Below are 6,741 nucleotides of genomic sequence, written 5' to 3'. Positions count from 1 at the left end.
TCCTCGCTGGGGTCGTTCAAACTAAAGGTCGTTCAAACTGCAATATTTTATTGTTCCTGGACTGACACTTGAAGCGTAAAACTTACCTTAATGAATCAGGTGATACAAATAAGCTTTATTTGGTTTACCAATGAAGTGTCCTATACACCACTGAATGCGAAAAGAAGAATGATGATGATGGAGTTAGTTTATAACATCTTAATAACTTAAATAAACCTAATATGAATCAGGTTTTATCGTTGACATCAAAAACCCTCACATACGTCGATTACAAATTCATTATGCTCATTCTTTAAAAATACTTAATTTATTCTGCAGCAAAATTTGGCTTCTGGCGAAATGGCGTATCAGTAATTCAGCCTTTATACTTAAATTATCAATAGTTGTTATTAAAACGTATAAAATAAATTATAATTGTACGTAAGCATATCATTATTAATACATTTTTAAATACCTGTTATGTGTACAAAAAAATACAACAAAACTAATTTAAAAAAAAAACAAAATGTTTCCGCCCGGGATCGAACCGGGGACCTTGTGCGTGTGAAGCACACGTGATAACCGCTACACTACGGAAACCAACGACAAGGTGGAGAAATTAATTGATCAGTAAGTAATCAAAATATATAAATGCACTGAAAAATACTTTCAGGGTCCGTATTAGGTACAATCGGAAGTTATCAGTTATCTTTAATTTTATCTGCCAAGTAAAATTAAGTTTTCTGTATGAAAAATAAAATATCCTTTTTTTTTTACCTTAACATGTTTAATTACAGGTTACCAAAGAAGATTAAAAAAAATCGTAATAATAAATACAATTTTGTACATGAATTTCTATTTTACTTTATAGGCAGTCGAAGATCACTCTGTTTTCTTTCCTTTGTAATCGGGGCCCAGGTCAGAAACAAGCTTTGATAAAAAGTGGTCTAACTTTACTCACAAAGACATTTATGCAGAAAACAACGCGTACATGGGTGTTCAATTCCATTTGCGTTTTTAAAAAATGACTATTTTTTTAATAATCAACTTTACCAACAACTTTTTAGAAACAAATTTATAAATTATTTTATATTATTTGTACGTTAAAATGAGGAATGCGAACAAAAAATAAAAGTTGTACATTTTAACTATACGTTTAATAATTTAAGTTCTTGTTGATATATGCTACAGTTATACATATGGGTTCTAATATTGATATAACAGCTGTGTCCGGACGGATAAAGAATACAGTAATGTATTCTTCCTCTTCGTTCTAATTCTCAAAGAAATCTCTTAATACCCATCCACAATTCCTCTTTCTTCTCTAACTCATATAGTGTCCATGCGGCTCGACTGTGGAATCATCTCCCATCCACCATTAAAGATGTTACTACAGTATCTCTGTTTGAATCACGTCTGAAGAAAAATCTCCTTTCTTTTCCTAAATCTCTCCTCCATTCCCGTTTTCTATTTTTTTCCTTTTCCCATTGAGTAATGGTATTGATTAAAAATAATTTATACACAAAAACATATATTTCTATTTTTATATATCTTTGGCTTTTATATTTTTATTTTCTATTGAATATGTTTTGTAACTTGAATTATAAAAATAAAACTTTCATTTAATTGGTTGGTTGGAAGAAATTGCCAGTTGGCAATAAGCCCGCCAATGTACAACGTATAAAAAGTTAAAAATATAAATACTGTAAGACGTAGTGACGAGGGAAACGTGAAGAGTGAAGAGGTAGTGCCCCTTTATGTACTCAAAAAATGTTTTTTTTCTTTACGTTATAGGAAACGTTAAGATAAATATGTTAATTAAATCCATAAAAAAAATATATTGTACATCGCTGTAACATTATTTATATTTTATTCTGAACAAGTAAACTAAAAAAATAATTTTAAAAAACATCAAAAATGTGTCTTAACCAGCATCCTGGACAATGCCTCGGATGCCTTAGTCCTGAAGGATTATAATTCTAAAAAAAGAAATCAAGTGATGGTAAATTCGCCTCATAGTGGCAAAGTAAACGCGTTTGTCTATTACACTCAAATTCCCAGGTTTGATTTCTGGCAGGGTCGACATGAAAGAATTGTTTGGAAGATAATTTAAAATTGCAGTATTTTGCCACTGTATGAAATTAAAATCATTCGAATGCTAACATTTACTCATCCACGCAGCAAAACGGATCCAGATACGATGCAATAGAAATGTCAGAACACTATATGCACCATTGAAAGTAGATAAAGAAACAATATTAATAACTAGCTAAACATAATATATAACAACTCTGAGCATGTTTTTACATTTTTAAAATATTTATAATAACTTTTAGAATTGCTTTTAAAAATAATATATTGCTTTTTTTACCGTAATATCTTATTATTTTTGTTAGTTGTTTTAAGGTTAAATCGGGTTTTGGTCCTGTGGCTAGTGTTTCGGACTCACGGACCAATGGTCCGTGGTTCGAATTCCACTCTACTCCAACTTTATTTCCATTTTCTAATAGTGAGTTATTTACAACTCGTTGAAAATGGCCCTAAAAATAAAATATTTGGGTAAATCATAAAAACGCAAATATTTATTTTTATCTAAAAAAATAAAATAAAAAAAGGTTTACTTAAATTTATTTTAATTATGGTATAACTCATATTTACGTATAAAGTACTAATTAAAAATACTTGGTACACTTTCACTTATTTGTTCGACCAGTTAGCGCTTTGACCCTCTAATGAGCATCTTCAGACTGGGGATCAGTCGGACTGGAAATCAGCCTGAAGATGCCCATTAGAGGGTGAAAGCACTTATTGGTCGAACAAATAAGTGGAAGTGTACCAAGTATTTTAATTAGTAAATTATATGTAAGCAATATATAAGTTATAATATCGTTACAATGAAATACCATTAAGGATTGTCAAAAAATAATTTAAATCAAATTATTTTTTTGTCTATATTTGAAGCACTAACTTTGTGGTTATTCGTTATAGTTAAATAAATAAAACAACTTTGTTTTCAACCACTAACATTTTATTATTATTTTTTATTTTTTCCACCGACCGGTTTCAAAGCAAACAAGCTTCTTCGTCAAGGTTTACGTAAAAAGTTGTTTTATTTATTTTATAATTTATTGTCGTTTATTGATTTTATTGTTGCTTCTCATTTGTTCTTTTTTAAAATCCTAAAAACGTGTGTCCAGAATTTTCCTTTTTGAAAGTGTTTCTTATTTATTTGAATTCCAACTGTTTAATTGCTTTTAGTAAGTTTTTAAAATTTTTAATATTATTTCTGCTTATGTAAATACTAACGAGATACATGTTTTTAATTTTCATTCATTATTTCCGTTCCACACTTGATGGTGCATAGGGCGCTGCATTGGTACACCAATCGCAGCGTATTTTGATCATTTTTGTTACATGAGATGATAAGTTTTACGCTTCAGGTGCCAGTCCAGGTACTATGAAATAGTCTTGTGTAAAAACACATTTATGAATAAATATTGCACGTCAACCATGCCGGGAATCGAACCCGAGACCTCTTGCATGATAGGCAAACGCGCTGACCACTGTACCACGAGACCGACAAGATACATTTAACATAACTTTTTTACTTTGATTTTGATTTTAATTTAATTTTAAACTACTTTCAGTAATGTTTTTTATTTTTATTTTTATTATCTCGAAAAAATAATGAGTTAATATTGACAACCTTAGGATGTAATATAATATAGACATTTTACTGGTTTATTAGAGTTAAGTCTTATTTTGTATACCATAAAACAATGTAATTGTTCTGTTTGTTTCCTGTATAAAACAAAATAAATATAAAAGTCGTACTTTTGAAATATAGCTGGTTCTTAATAGTCGCCACAATTATACATGGCTTTACAAGGCCATCCCGTGAAAATTCAGAGGAATTTTTTTGTGATAATAAAATATCCAAACTAATCTTCTGGTATACTGTATTTTTAAATTATTATTAATCTTTTTTCAAATTGAAATTAAAAACGAATTTGACTAACGAAGCGATATGCACCGGATGCGGATTAAGGAAGGGACTAGGTCGGGGAGGGGTAGGGGTTTGTGAAAGGGATGCTAGACCGCGACATTAAGGATTTTCAAATTATAATAATATTTTTTTAAAATAAAAAATGGGGTTTTAAAAAAAAACCAGTGATTATTTATAGTTAACCATGAGGAACGTTCCTCCGAAGTTTTGTGGTCTAGCCCTGAAACACCGTGTATATAATATACTCGTACATACTTATGTATGACGTATTATCTATATATTGAGTACGAATTAGTTCGGTCTGTTTTTTTGTGGTCAAAAATGCATTAATTTCAGAACAAAATGAATGAACCGATTAATATTAGTATTGCCCGTCGCTGGCTACTTCTTTTTTCCACTTCTCAGGTAATAGGAGAATATAAGATTTAAAAAAAATATTTTAAAAGTAATAAAGGTCAACAATATTTTGAGTTTGTCCAAATTTTTGTAGACAGTCTGCCTAGACTTCTATATTACCTTTTCTTAAATATTCTTTATCTCTGTTGTAATATGTTAATATAAACAGCTCCCCAAGGAGTTGAATCCAGCCCTTGTCTACAAAAAATTGGACAAACTCAAAATATTGTTGATAAATTACCTGGTCCATGAAGAAGTATAGAAATTGAAAAAATAACATTTTCATGCGTTGCCTAGTATGCAGGTGAAATAATTCAATTAGATGAATCTCAGCTGCATAAATAAAGGTTTCAGCTCTTTAACTTCACAAACATCAACAGATGAAAGAATTGAAGGAATATAGATGTTCAAATATAGGCAGAATGGTGAATGTTACACAGTGTGTAAAGTGGCCACTTAAACCAGCCATTGACAGGTCATAAGTCCTGTAGATGCCTAGACTTCTATATTACATTTTCTTAAATGTTCTTCATCTCTGTTGTAATATGTTAGTAATAAAGGTCTTTAAAAAAAATTTGCTAATTATCAGTAAATTAATTAATGATTAATGATGATGAATTAATTATATGATTTTAATTTACTGTTTTGAATTCCAGCAGAAACGGTTATTCCATTGGCCTCACCCCTAATACGTCACGATTCATGTTTATTTGGCCCCGGCCATTGAAATTTGTTTAGAACATTATCACAAATCTTGACGTCACAACGGCCAAGGCCAAACGCGTCGCATTTATCATGCAACGTATTTTTATTGAATGTCTTTTTTACATTTATGTATGAAAAAATTTCTCCACAATATCCATATTGATTTTGAGAGTACAATTAATTATTCTAAATCCATTTCATATATTTTTATTGGTGTTTGTACTCGTAGTTTGTGATATTTCCCTATTCCCGAATTCCGTCTAAAAAAAGGCTCGTCTTTTGAGACGATCTTAATTAGGAGCCAATTTTGGATTTCTGCGAAAGAAGTAAACTGGTGACCTGCCAAATCGTGCTGCATCCGTCGGAATAACTAGTAATCGGAAGAGGTAATGTGCGGCAAATACAGTGTAGTGAAATATTCCACTTGAGCGTTTTCAAATACTTTTGTACGATTTTTCCGACATGAGGTCAATAGTCATCGTGCAAAAGAATAACTTTTTAATGTTTTTGCTTTCTCGTAATGCGCAGCTCAAACAAATCTATTGTAGCCTATACTGATCGCCCGTGATGTAATCGTCATGTTGTAGCAGCTCGCAGCATGACCTTCGAATCATGAATATTCGGCCTTTGTGTTGAAGTCGAGGTTAATAGCAACGATTGACTGGGCATGGTGAAGTTTCTTTTTCTTCTTGGGGTTGTCGTAGAATATTCATGTCTCATCCTCAGTCACAATCCGAGAAAAAATCCTTCTTTGTAGCCTTTGAATCAACTGCTTGCAAGTAAAATATTGCATTTCATTGTTCCTCGGTTTCAGTTCATAAAGCACGTAATTACCTTGCTTGTGAATCACCCTCATGGAGTTTGATCGTACAGAAACTGCGTGTCGTGTAATTTCCAATGATTCTGTATGATCTTTTTGCGTTTGATTCAGATCTTCATCAAGTTTATGCCTCCAATTCTTTGTCTTCGAATTTTCTTGGCTGTACGGAGCGAAGCTTGTCTTCAACGCTGAAATCACCATTCCTTGAAACGTCGAAACCATTCCCTATATGATTTATCAGTTGGAGCATTGTCACCATAATCTTCTAGAAGCATTCGGTGCGCTTCAGCTGCACTTTTTTCCCAATTAAAGCAGAATACTAAAACCTTTCGCAAATGCAGCTTCGTCAACATAAAAATTTGATATATTCAACACAGTAAAAACCAAGTTTTTCGTTAGAAACTCAATGCGATATAATTTGAATGTTATTGACAGATAAACCTCTCTGAAACTATCAAAATCAGGTATCGCTATGAAACATCCATAACATCCAGAGCCATTTTTTGATAACGGACCAAACTAATTTGTGCACCTCTACATAAGAAATATCGAGCCATAATCGGCAAAACAATATAAGCGAAATTTTTGGCGAACTGCGTTTTTTCAAGGAAAAGTGTTTTTTATTGTCCCCTGCACAAGTGTTTAAAAGATCATAGCTCTAAAAAATTCATCTGCCACATTTAAGGATATTTATTTTATTCATTTAAGGAAAACAACAGTCATTAAAACAAAAAAAAAATATTTACAAATAAACCAAAATTATAGGCCAATTATAGTTTTCTATGTATTATTCCGCATCATTTCACTCTTACAAAAAAAATTGTTACCAACGACA

The 6,741-nt window shown here is 31.4% G+C and overlaps 1 non-coding gene across 1 annotated transcript; it reads right to left on the bottom strand.

Moving 5' to 3' along the window:
* Positions 1-506: 506 nt before the first annotated feature.
* Positions 507-579, bottom strand: TRNAV-CAC (transfer RNA valine (anticodon CAC)). Its single transcript has one exon. It is a non-coding gene; the product is annotated as a tRNA-Val (tRNA).
* Between the last annotated feature and the right edge of the window lie 6,162 nt (positions 580-6,741).

Source organism: Micrasema longulum, unplaced genomic scaffold, assembly GCF_059751315.1.
Source record: "Micrasema longulum isolate JH-2025_06_02 unplaced genomic scaffold, ASM5975131v1 h1tg000165l, whole genome shotgun sequence".
NCBI lineage: Eukaryota > Metazoa > Arthropoda > Insecta > Trichoptera > Brachycentridae > Micrasema > Micrasema longulum.
Note: the sequence above shows the minus strand (reverse complement) of the source record. Positions and strands in the feature narration are given on the sequence as shown.